The sequence below is a fragment of the Coenobita brevimanus genome, chromosome 33 (genome assembly GCF_032717465.1).
Source record: "Coenobita brevimanus isolate Jiangsu-jjx chromosome 33, ASM3271746v2, whole genome shotgun sequence".
Taxonomy (NCBI): domain Eukaryota; kingdom Metazoa; phylum Arthropoda; class Malacostraca; order Decapoda; family Coenobitidae; genus Coenobita; species Coenobita brevimanus.
Window position 1 is genome coordinate 40060742 of NC_136986.1, and position 13010 is coordinate 40073751.

A 13010-nucleotide genomic window follows, 5' to 3' on the forward strand; every position below is an offset into this window, starting at 1 on the left:
AAGAAACTTAGCATATAGCATGTTACAACTCGGATCAAACTCGCTATGCTCGCGCGATGGTACAATGCTTATTTTTCATATATGTGTCTGAAATCCATTATATTGTTAGTTATTGTTTATTAGTTCAAATTCAATAAATATAGAGGTGTTGTGTGTTGTTTCTCCCAGTATTCCTTACCATAGAAAACGTGAGCGCCTGGCACGTCCATTACAGAAGACGCTACCTGGCTCGGGGGACCTCACCTGTTTGGACCACTTATAGACCGCGGTAAGCCCTTTCTTCGTGATTTTCCTTCGTTTCTCAACCTAAGCGGAAGTTTGAGCCAAAAAAAAGGCTCGGGACTGGGGGATGTCGGAGGGGTGGAAAACCTCGGGACGTGACGGGTTATGTACCCTCCCAGGTTTGCAGAAGTCGACCGCTCCACGTTGATTTGGTATCGCCAACAACAAGCTGGTGTGCTGGTGCGTGGCGTGGAGCTGAAGGCTACCGCTGAGAAGTTCGCAAGGCTCCACGGCTCCCCAGGCTTCAAGGCACCCGAAAGGTGGCTCTTTGCTTTCAAACTACAACATAGGCTTACCAACCGTAAGGCCCATGGTGAACCTTTGGATGCCGAGGAGGAGGGAGAAGAAGAGTTTCGGGAGAAGGTGAAGGGCTTGATCGACAGGGTGGGCCTCACTCCCGGTAAAGTCTACAACATTGATGAAACTGGCCTATTCTATCACTTGTTGCCAACGAACACCGTAGCAGAGAAGATGGAAAAGCGAGTACCTGGAAGCAAGCCCTCCAAGCAGCGGATATCTGCTTTGTGTTGTGTCAAAGCTAACAGCATGCACCAGCTCAAGCCCATTATTGTTGGCCATGCAAAACAACCTCTGTGCCTTTGTGGGTTGATGGATGTCCTTCCTGTTGTTTGGTACCATCCTGTAAAGGCTTGGTTCACAGCCAAGATCTTTAACCCTTTAACCGTGAGCTTGATTTGCTTTTTCTTGCGGCACCCGCGAGCATATTCGCGCTCCGACAGACTCTCTAAAATTATTTGCCAAAAATCAGTTATTAGTCCTATAATATTAAAATCACATATGCTTATGGCACATACCTTCAGCTTTCTCCTGGGGTGTTTGTTGAGCCTTCGTCGAGTACCGTAGGACTTGTGGAGACCTCTGAAGTTGGGTAACGAAGTCTCCACTTTACACTTCCCGACTACCCGTAATATGATTACCACAGCCTGATATTATCACTAGAAACACTATTCTATGATTCTCAAATAGTTTGGAATCCATATTCCAAAAAAAAAAAAAACACTGAAAGCAATGAAAATTACGAGGGCGTATGACCTTCCCACTTGCGCTAGGTCGCCGCTGGTGGTGTCATTTATTATTCATAAAAACACTCACAGGTTATATTTCTATTACTATATAACACATATATATTTACAGTCTTTATCCATAAGTTTCCTTCAGTACTAGTAGTTTATTGTCACTGTAGGCATTCAATTTCTTTCAGTAAAATACGCAGCATTCACTTTCTCGTCCTGTATACTAGCATTGAGAGTGAATGTCACTTTCACCTTCACTCTCATACCTCATAGTATTCATACATGCTGGAGTGAAACTTTCACTTTCATTACTCCTAGTATATATACTGGTATTCTTATAATACTACTCATTTACATTTCTATTTACGTTCTCTATTTTACTTACATTATTTACATTTCTATTTTATTTACACTGTTATGCACTGTCACTTGAAGTAACTTATAAAACTGTTTTCCACTGTTCACTTATATTTACATTCATTGCATTCATTTGCTGTTTACACATTATTTACAATTCCACTTGCACTGTTTTACTCAACAGAAAGATCGTAGTCACTCTCAATTGTCAACCCTTTACCTCTTTCCACACGAGGTTTAGTAGGGGGTAAAGGTCACAGGGCCCTTTGCATGGGGGTAAAAAGTGGCTGAAGTTAGCGGGAGCAAACAGACGTACCTTCACCTTGGATGATGACAGTGAACTGATAGGAGTGGGCCGGGGCGGCCTACCTAGGGAAATGCATTACTGCCAACGTCAGCCTCTTGACAGCTGCTAATATATAGCAGTGAAATGATTGGCAGGAAATCTAGACAATACATTTTAAATTAGGTAGTTCCAGGTGAATGTAAATATCACTTAGGCTTCTCCCTTCCCTCCTTATATGTATATTACGAAAATAGATTATACAGCATATTTCAAGGGGAAATAAACAGCAAAAATTAGCGAACAAGTGCACGTGAGGTGTTGTCAGGTGATAATTAGCCAATTCCAGGTGTATGGCAATCTCACTTACCTTATTTCTTTTTGGTATATACTATTTGGTATAAGAATAGGGCATAGAGCTTATTTCAATGGATGAAATCAGTAGAAAATTCCAGGGAAGATTTACTTAGCGTAGCACGGCCGGGCAGGCAAGAGGAGAGGGTAATGGAGGGAAGGTAGGGAGGGGAGTCAAGAACGGGGAGAAATGGCTAAATTGTCAACAATGGATGGGAGTACAGATGAGACTAGGAGTGCTGACTAGTGTTGGACATTGGTAGTACTGATAGACGATACAAGCCACCACTTGAAAGCCCGGGGGAATTCAAAATAACACAGAATCGCAAAAGTGATGCCCCGTGGTATGATCCCTTGCTCCCAAGTGTCACGAAAGTGACACCCTGCGGTTAAGGGGTTAACCCCTCTGCGAGGCAATTCGGAATCCACAGATATGCCCCGGAGGCAACAGTTTCAGGAAAACTTGAGGTCATATTTTTATGATTTATGTGTCTGGAATGATGGATAATGATGAAATATCAATAAAAATAATAAAATAAATATATTTTACCTACCCATTACTGAAGGTACATCCGATGAATGCAGTATGGATAATCCATGAGGAAGCCACAGAACATAAATAAACACAACTTTTTTCCATCTGTTGTTTTCACTTATAGTTTGAACAGAACATTCTTTTCTTATTAGAAAAACTTATTTCTTGCTTTTGCGTACAATTATTTTCAAAACAGAACTTGTTTCCATATTCAAAAAATTGTAATTTCAGCTTTTGAACTTTACTTATGCCAAGAGTAATCAGAACAGAACTTATTTCCCCTCATTCAACAAAACTTTTCTTCTTGTTCTTATATTTTGAACAGAACATTCTTTCATTATTAGAAAAACTTATTTTTTGCTTCTGTGTACAATTTTTTTCAAAACAAATAATCTAGAATTTCACCATCAAAAAACAGGAGAAAATACTCCATTTCCAAACTGTTTTTGTCTACACCAGCAGCCCTTGTCACTCCACTGTGAGTTGCATCAAATCTACTGTATAGCAATTTGGTATGACTCTATCACCATTTGCCCGGATAAACCCAGATCCATCAGCACAACCAGAACCACCAGGCCTACAGGGAGGGTCACACACCCTGGGGTCATCACCAGCATCTTCATCATCACTTAGGTCAGAATCATCATCACTCTTGTCACTCACGGGAATAAATCCATCACTGTCACTGTCTGCCATCCCCTCACTGTCACTACCACTCTCCTGGTCATCACTATCGTACTCCAAACCTGGCGATAACTTACGTTTCACACCAATACTACTCACTGATACCCCAAAGGTTGATGGGAGTTTGTGTCACTGGCTGAAATCCTTCAAAATCGGTGATGCCATGCACTTCCCTCTCTTCACTGAGTCTACTAGTCACTTCAGAGTTCTCCATGTTGCTGTTCAGTTCTGTCAAATCATCTGAAGCCTGCGTTGAGGGCGAAAAATGAAGATTTCCCTCTAACTCCATGATAAACACAATCATGTTGCCTTAACCCTGCGTGTGTGCAGACATGAAAAAAAATCGGCCACATGTACTGTTATTATAGCATATTTTTTAAGCATTTTAGGCATAAATTTGTTAGTAGAAAATTATGTTATGATTTACGAGTCATTTTTAGGTAATTATTTGAGCATAAAATGTGAAAAACGGTACATTTGTACCAAAAGGTTTGTTTACATATGACGTCAAAGCCCAGACCACTCTAAGTGCAACATGGAAGTGGAGGGTATCAAATGATGTCACCCATCACCTGAGGCTCTTTTACTCATAAGTCCCGACCTGGTATCCATCAAGAGAACCTGTCTTAAGACCCAACCCAGACTTAAAGGGTTAAAGACTGGTTTCACTGGCACTTCGTCAAGGTCATCCATCATCAGACGAAGACACTGGGAATCCCGTGTGACCAGGTAAAGGCTCTCCTCCTCTTGGACATTGCACCTGCACATCCATCCGATGTAGAGTTGGTGGCTGAGAATGGCCACATTAGGTTCTTGTTCTTAACACTTAATACGACTGCTCTCATCCAACCAATGGACCAAGGAGTGACTGAGGCAACAAAGAGGCTGTACAACTGGAAGTTCCTGGACGAGGTGATGGTTGTTCTCAAGGACGAGGACGAGCGCAGGGAGGGACGGGACACGCAACGCCAGCAGACTTTGGAAAACCTTCATCGCTACAACCTCAAGTCAGCCATCTATAACTGGGCCAGTGCATGGAGGGAAGTCCCTGTCAAGACTCTGGAAGGTGGTTGGACTCGTCTGCTTCTCAGAGCCGATGTGGTGCACGACTTTCTATAGGTGTTGACGTGGATGACTTCCATGCGTGTCTTCATGTAGCTGGCGATAAGGTTGATGTGGACGAAGTGCATGAGCGTTTGGATGATGATGAGGGCGATCCTGGGTATCAGATCATGTCTGACATCGACATAGCATCTTCTCTTGCCAGTACAGGTTCCCAGCTTGAAGATTCCGACGGAGAGCGACGATGATGCGAACTCCTCTCAGCAAGCCACTACCCCAGCCATCCCCAAGCTGAGCGCACTCCGGGAGCACGTCGAGTTTGTTCTGGACTACCTTGAACACCCGGACTGCAACAGGGAGATGGGGACCATGGGACTTGCAGAGGAAGTGTGCGCTTTTAGGCAGCGCATCATTAATTGCCAGAATCACCATACCTTTCGTCAATCAACCACTGACAATTTTTTCAAGCCTGTGACCCCTGCCATGCCCAGCCTTGGCTCCACACTGCTGCCTCACAAAGACCTCCCATATACCTCTGAGCCACAGCCCAGCACATCGGCCATGGTGGAGTCTCCACTGGATGTGAGTTTGTGGTAATTTTCAGAGTCGTCTGCAGTGGGTAGCCCATCACCACGTCCAAGCAACCCGCCCCTCGGCCACCTGCAACACCTACTCTCTGGCTCTGACAGTGAATAAACTGCAATAACTCACCACTAAACCACATGGGAATTTAGTGTTGTGCATTGTCAAGAAATTAGAATTCAGAGTCCAAAGGATTACGTGCAGAGTGCAACACTGGCATGTTTCAAGCGCAGCGCAAATAAGAACAAAATGTGCAGTGTTCAGAAATCAGAATTCAGAGAGCAAAGGATTAAGTGCAATGCAAAACTGAATTACTGTACGTGCTTCAAGTGCACCTTCACCACTGTCATAGCCTGAGAGTAGGCGGGTTAATCTTCGCGACGGCCACTGCTAAATATTTTCCTTACTTCTGGTTTCCCATTCTGATTCCTTTTCATTTATGGTTTCTGTCCCTCATTTGTGTGCACAGGGTCTTAAATAGGTGCCATGCATATCCGGTAGGGAGTTATTTAGGTGGCTCTCAAAGTTAGGCTGGGTTGGGGTCTATAAGTACCTGTCCAGGCGCATTTTTCCCAAGTCCCGGACAAGACCATGTCCCGGACATTGCTTTGGCTCTATTACATCAGGTCTTGGAGGGATTACTGTACGTCAATTGCGTAGATGGTACAGGCATACCCCAGTTGAACAATGCAGTTGTATAAGTAAAAACCCATCGCTAGGTAGGGTATCGTATCTCTGGGTTGATTTAACATGTGAAGTACAGGGATGCATTTTTGAGCCTTGGGTCCCCCCCCCCCATTTAAGCCCTAAACCCACCCAAATAAGTCCAAATAGAAGCTTAAAGCCAATCTGAATGGCCGAACAGCTGTAAAAGTAGTTAACCTAAGCCTAAAACCAGTGCCCATCTCATCTGTATCCGGGCAAGTCACTGGTTAATGCGATCTTCGACTCGTATTGAAAGTCGATAGAGAAGTAGCAGCAGCACTGTGTATAATCCCACCACCAGACGGTCTCGGGACATTTAAATAAACATCTGTTATGCATAACAATAATGTATGAATGACAAAGAATTGTCCAAAGTATGAACTGCTGTGACGGAGATTCGTTGACGGTTTTGATGAGGAATTCTATTGATGGGCAATGTAATCGATGATGCGAACAGGATGGCCTTTTCAACGGCCCCTCTTAACACGTTACCCGCGTGCTGAGCCACTGGTGTACCTTTTGATGTCTTCTTTCCTAGCGTGTTGATACACTGATGGTGCAATAATGAGTAATAATTTGTTTTCACTTTTTCATGTATTTCACCATCACGAATATTGCCTGGGCAGATTTTTTGTTGCTGCTTCTCCAGTAGAAGACACGTTGAGCAGGATAATGATATGAGATTAGAGAAATTCCTATTTAGTTAAAGAATATGTATCAGACTGCCAGTAGTGACTATTACATTTCATTTAGATGTCAAACAATACTATTAATTGCACAAAAACATTGAAAAACAGCCCTGTGCTGCAGAACTAGGGGCCAGCAAATACACTTTTCTTGAAAACAAACAAAGTATATTTACTAATGATAAATATTTGTGATTTTTTACTGGAAGAAAAAAATGGAGTAACCACTCTTGTTTTGAAGTTCTCCATTTACTTGTTAGGGAAAAAAAAAAAAGTGCTGGATGTTTCTGGTTATTAGACTTTTTTATACTTATAAATGATTAATTATAATCAATACTTGTAATTATCCCTGGCTGGATACTGATGATTACAGTACTATTACGGCATTCAACGTACCCAGCCATCAATATGCCTGGTTGCAAGAAACTGTCTTCAGCGATACAAAAAAAAACCTTTAGAAGGCTGGTGAAGAGATAAGGAGGAAAAATGAACAAGTAACAGAATAATAATAAAAAAAAAGGTAGTGTTGGACCTTTGCTTGGATTTCCTTCAACTACCTAAATAGCTAAGTGCCACCTGGAAATTCGCAACAGAATGAGATGGTAACAAACCAAAGAGAAAGGAAGCGCCAGGTAAGGGTGAGGGGAGACTGCACTACCTGGGCCAAAGTAGTACACTACCTCAGTGATCCACCGGTGGTGCATCATGCAATATGAGAAGAAAATATCAGCATACCCCATGTTGGGCCACCAGTGATGCACTACTTTTATGAAGGTATATCCCTCATTAGTACTCAGTAAAGCGACATAAATCCTCTCGCTGTGATAGCTCCATACAGACTGGTGGAAGAGAATTCTGAAGTGAAACATGGCCTGGGAGAGAACCCATATTGCCGAAACGCAGGTAACGTGTTAATGTCACTTTTGTTACTGTTCTGTTTGCTGAGCTCCTTTATTTTCTAACATTTATTTAGAAATTCCTTTGTATTTTCAAAGAATTTTCCCTTGAACAACCAGAATGTAAACACATGATTTGTCAATTGATGATGTGATCGGGATAGCCTTTTCGACTGCCCCTCTTTATGCTGTTTTAGCTTCTGTCCTGGTTGCTGAGATTCTTTATTTTCTTTGCTCTTATTTTCCAACATCTATTTAGATATTCCTTTGTATTTTCAAAGTGTTTTCCTTGAACAGCCCTAATGTAAACACATAATTTATCGGTCACAGCTTTCATCAATGCATGAAATATTTACTCTAAAAGGTTTTCATTATTATTAATATTTATCTTAAATTATTATTATGTATTCTATGACAGGTTAGAGGACAGTTCAATGGTCAAACGAAATATTCTTTGCTGAGTCGCCTAGTTGTCCACACTGTTTTGTATCTCGTCTGATGGGCGAGAATCAGTACTCCAAATGACGGTGTTCACTCCACCTACAACTAAAACACATTAATCTAAGTCTAAAAACAGTTTATAAATCAACCTAAACACAAAATTAAAGTCTACCATCAAAACCAGTAAAAAAAAAAAATCAAAACCCATCGCAAAACCAGGGGTAGATCTACGACAGGTTGGGTAGGGTGGTATTTCTACCCCCATCACCACTCTGGCGCATCGCATCTATGGGTATCGTGAATCGGGGTTTGCCTGTATTTTGCCTAACAGGTTCTCACATCGAGAGAAAAATCCCGGTAACTGAACATGTGCTCGGGACAGAGAAGCTGTTAACAGTGAGACATCTGGTGGCAGATGATTTCCATAAGTCCTCCATTGGTTGGTATGCCAGTAGGGTGCGGTACACCACTCTCACTCATATTTACTCCTATTCAGATTTCGCAGGCTTTCCGTTATAGTATCATATATTATTTACAGTTTATATTGTACTGCACCTCTAAAATGCTCTTACAAAACATTATACAGAAGCCTGTTATTCAACAAAATCAAACATCAATTATTCATTCATTCATTCATTGCCAGACGCCATGTATCCCAGACAGGGTGGCCAAGGGCTTAGAGTTAATTGTTTTACAGGGAGGGGCACTAATCCTCCACCAACCCCACTTGACGTAGGGATGCCAACAGCATCTGGTGTTCCCAGGCGGTCACCCATCCAAGTACTAACCAGACCCAACGTTGCTTAACTTCGCTGATCGAACGGGAAGCGGTGTACTCAACGTGGCATGGCCGTTGGCATCAATTATACCAATTTATTATGCCTTTTGGTAACTATGCTGTGGATTTACCGTAACATTAATTTTAAAAAGTCATGACTAAGCAGCATGACTAGAGAGGTTCATCCTACAAATGTGAGTCTGTGGGTCTACTGTGATGTACAAACTGTTTGAGGAAGAACAGTGGAAAACCAAGAACAGACGCTGGCATATGGGGGAGGCGGTGGCTCAACCGGTAGAGAGGTGGCGTGCGGTCCTAACGGACCCAGGTTCAAATCCCAGCTGGGGCAGGGAACAGTTTAAGGATTTGAATTTCATTAAATCAGGCTTTACTGATCTACCAGAAGACCCGCCGACATGTCGTAAAAATACCCCCGCTAATACCAATACACCAGTCCTGTATGAGACAGCCCTAGCATGTATTCAATATGGACGGTGGGTGTTAGCGCCGAAGTGGTGACATGTAGAGGTGTATGGTGTGTAGGAGGACTGCTGGGCCTTGATAGCAGGCTGTGAAGCCTATGCCCAGAGTCGGACACAAAAAAAAAAAAAAAAAAAAAAAAAAAAATCTTTGTACATATGCACCTGTCTCTTACAACCCGTATATAATTACCATATCAATAAATCTGAAAAACAACAATTTGAAAACCTGCAAATGCATTTCACATATTTCAATGAAAGAATGTGTTATAAGAGTCTAGTACTACATCTAAAAAAAAAAAAAAAAATTCTACTCGTCTTTATGTTCTACAATTTTTCCGCTGAAGAATTTCTGTGTGTTCTAAACACAGAACTTCTCTATTTAAACTACAGCTGGAACGATGAATGGGCATGTCTTGCTGGTGTTACAGAACTGCAGTTTCTGATAATTATGTAGTTAGTTAGTTTAGATTAGATCAGGTTGGCCTTAGGTTACAGTGGTTAGGTTTAGACCGGATTAGGTTAGTCTGGTTATGTTCGGGTAGACTTATTAGAGCAAAAAAATAGTTACCATTAGTCTGAAACTGCAGTCTCATCTTTCTCGAGGAAAACTGGGGTGGCAGCATCTGTGGTCTGCAATGAAAACATGCTGCCATTACACAGTGGTCATAATTCCAGTACAGTATTGTAGTACTGGTTCCAATTTCCACTAAATCAGAAACTGCAGCCTTAGGAAAATCTGCTTTGCACCTGGTGGGGAAAAAAAAAAAAAAATCTAACTGATTTACTGGTAATACTGAATGTAATGATGTAAAGCACCATATACAGTATGTGTGGTAACAAAACAGGGATTGCTTGGAAAGGCCACAAAAATACTAGGCAACCACCAGCAGGACTTAAAACCGCACCTCCACCTCTTCTCGGAGGTCTATGAGCAGTAGATAGTGATAAAGCTTACAATGTTATTTATCTGGACTTTAATAAAGCTTTTGATATGGTCCCACATGAATGGTTAATTAAAAGGTTCGGGCACACGGTATAGACGATGATATCTTAAAATGGATAAAATCCTGGCTGAAAGGACGAAAGCAGAAAGTATAATGGAACTAAGTCGGATTGGGGATTAGTAACTAGCAGTGTACCACAAGGTTCAGTACTCGGTCCCTTATCCATCCATCATCCAATCCTACATTGCCCCATGAGAAGCATAGTTTATTTATGATATATATAAATGATCCAAACTTAGGAATCACTAGCAGCATCAGCAAATTTGCCGACGATACAAATATAAGGCGTATCATTAACTCGACTGACGATTGCCATAACTTACAAAAGGACCTAGATATATTGTCCAAATGGTCTAAAACATGGCAAATGGACTTTAATGTTGAAAAATGTAAAGTATTAATGTAGGCAAGACCACTGGAGATACTAAATACAGCTTAGATAAAGAAATTAGCTAACTGAAATGCAAGAGATCTAGGAGTTATGGTTAGTAACGACCTCAAACCAAAGCAACAGTGTATTAATGTGAGAAATAAAGCAAAGAGGGTCCTTGGATTTATTTTGAGAACCGTGAGCAATAGGTCATCAAAAGTATTACTGCACCTTTACCTAAGATTAGTAAGGCCATATTTTGACTATGCAGTACAATTTTGGTGTCCTTACTATAGAATGTATATGAACTCTTTAGAACATGTACAGAGAAGAACGACAAAAATGATACATAATTTTCGGAACCTATCGTATGAAGACAGACTGAAAAGACGTCTGCACTCATTAGAGCAGCACAGAGTAAGGGGAGACTTAATTGAGGTGTGTAAGTGGATGAAGGGTATAAATAAAGGAGATACTGGCAAGGTACTTAAAGTGGGCATACAGGATAGAACTAGAAGTAACGGTTTCAAACCAGAAATATTCCGTTTCAATAAGGAAATAGGTAGAAATTGGTTTGCTAATAGTGGATAAATGGAATAAACGACCTAGTAGTAATCCCTTTATTATCCGGACACCCACTAACTGGACACTCACTACCCAGACATTTTGGGCCTGGACCTTCGGAACCCAAAAATGGCCAAAAAAAATAAATAAACAAATCCAAATTTTTTCCCAACCATACTCTGAAATTGGCGCATGGCACCAAACAGCTATGTTTACACATGGCCGCCGGCCTCATGATCTTCCTTCCCCTTCCCCAGTTACCGCCTAACTACCATCATGAGTAGATGCTCATCGCAATGGATGCCCCACGTGCACTTTTTTTGAATAAACAGTGAATAAACTACAATACTTCGCCACTAGACCACATGGGAATTTACAATGTTGTGCAGTGGTAAGAAATTAGAATTTAGAGTGCACAGGATTAACTGTAGAGTGCAAACTAGCGGTTGAAACTGGCGTGGGGGAATTAAGAACAGCAAGTGCAGTGTTAAACAATTATAATTCACAGTGTAAAGAATTAAGTGCAGCACAACAATGGATTACTGTACGTGCTTCAAGAGCATTTTCACCACTGCCAGAGCCTTAGAGGCGGTGGCCACAGACGTGCTGTAAGTACCCTGTACACTGCTAAATATTTTCTACACTAATTCCTCATTCTCTGGCTCCTTTTCATGTATTCAAGCTTTATGCCCCTTACTTGAGTCAATAGGGTCTTAAATAGGTGCTATGCATGTCCAGTAGGGAGTTATTTAGGTGGCTTTCAAAGTTAGGTTGGGTTAGGGTCCATAAGTACAAGTCCAGGAGGCAGAGGCCCAGTATCCGGACAAAACCACTTCCTGGACTTGCCTTTGGCTCTATTACATCGGATATTGGAGGGATTACAGTAGTTGCTGTCTCTTCCACTGTGAGTTTCAAGCATAGGCTAGATAAGCATACGACAAATAAGGCGTGGGTATAGGGAAAAAAAAAATCTTGTAACCAATACTAATTCACACTTTTTCCTTTTCAGGTTACACTACGATAGTCTCTGTTCTCCTTTCACACTTTCCTATAAAATGTCCACGCCAGTTTTTCTATACTGTGTGGTGTTCTTTGACTTTTTCCTGCCAGCTTCAGCTGGAGGGTTTGGGGGGCAGGGGAGAGCTTTCTTTGCTGTCCTTATCTCATTCTAGTAGTTCAGTTACTCTTCTAGGAGCTGCCTAGCATGGGCTAACCGGCCTACTGCAGTTATCCTCTCTTTCTATGATTCTTATGTTCTTTCTGGGGCAAAAAGCTAACCAGATTACACCATGGCAGCACCTGGGTTCCCCATCTTGCCAACAGGAAGGTCTATGGTCCCAGAGCACTGCCACATCCAGCTATCAAATTTTAGGTCCATATACAGTACCATACAGTTTCTAATTTTTCAGTGCCATTTTCAGACAGTATTCCCATACAGTATTTAAAAAAATACAAAATAAAATTATAGTTTCAGCCAAAAACACAATTACGAGATTCTGATCTGTTTTTTTCAGTACAGTATTTTAGACAATTCCGAGACTTTTCTTCAATGGCATTTTGGTCGCAAATTTTTATTTTCTCTTGGAAAAAAACCTAACCTAACCTTTAGGAGTAAAATAAAATATATTTGTAATGAAAATGCTAAAGAAGTCTTAGAACTGTCTCTATCTACCTATCTATTGCCAGTCGCCTCAATCTCGCACGGGGTGGCCACAAACAAATTGCCTCCTCGTCGTCCTGTTCCCTGCCATTTCACTGCCCCTCTCCCAACTCACACCCCCGTCTCTCATATACGTCTCCACTCCCTCCCACCATCTCATACTCGGCTCTCCCTCCCTCTCCCCCCTCTACCTCACTCACATACACTCTCCTCGTTAGTCTCTCACCCTCCATCCTCTCCACATGGCCAAA

General features: G+C 41.7%; 1 protein-coding gene and 1 non-coding gene across 2 annotated transcripts in view; both read right to left on the reverse strand.

The window, feature by feature from the left end:
• Positions 1-13010, reverse strand: part of LOC145395738 (hematopoietic prostaglandin D synthase-like) — a 238227-nt gene that overhangs the window by 114654 nt on the left and 110563 nt on the right. The window lies entirely within an intron of this gene.
• LOC145395948 (5S ribosomal RNA) lies at positions 8641-8759 on the reverse strand. Its single transcript, XR_013896676.1, has one exon. It is a non-coding gene; the product is annotated as a 5S ribosomal RNA (ribosomal RNA).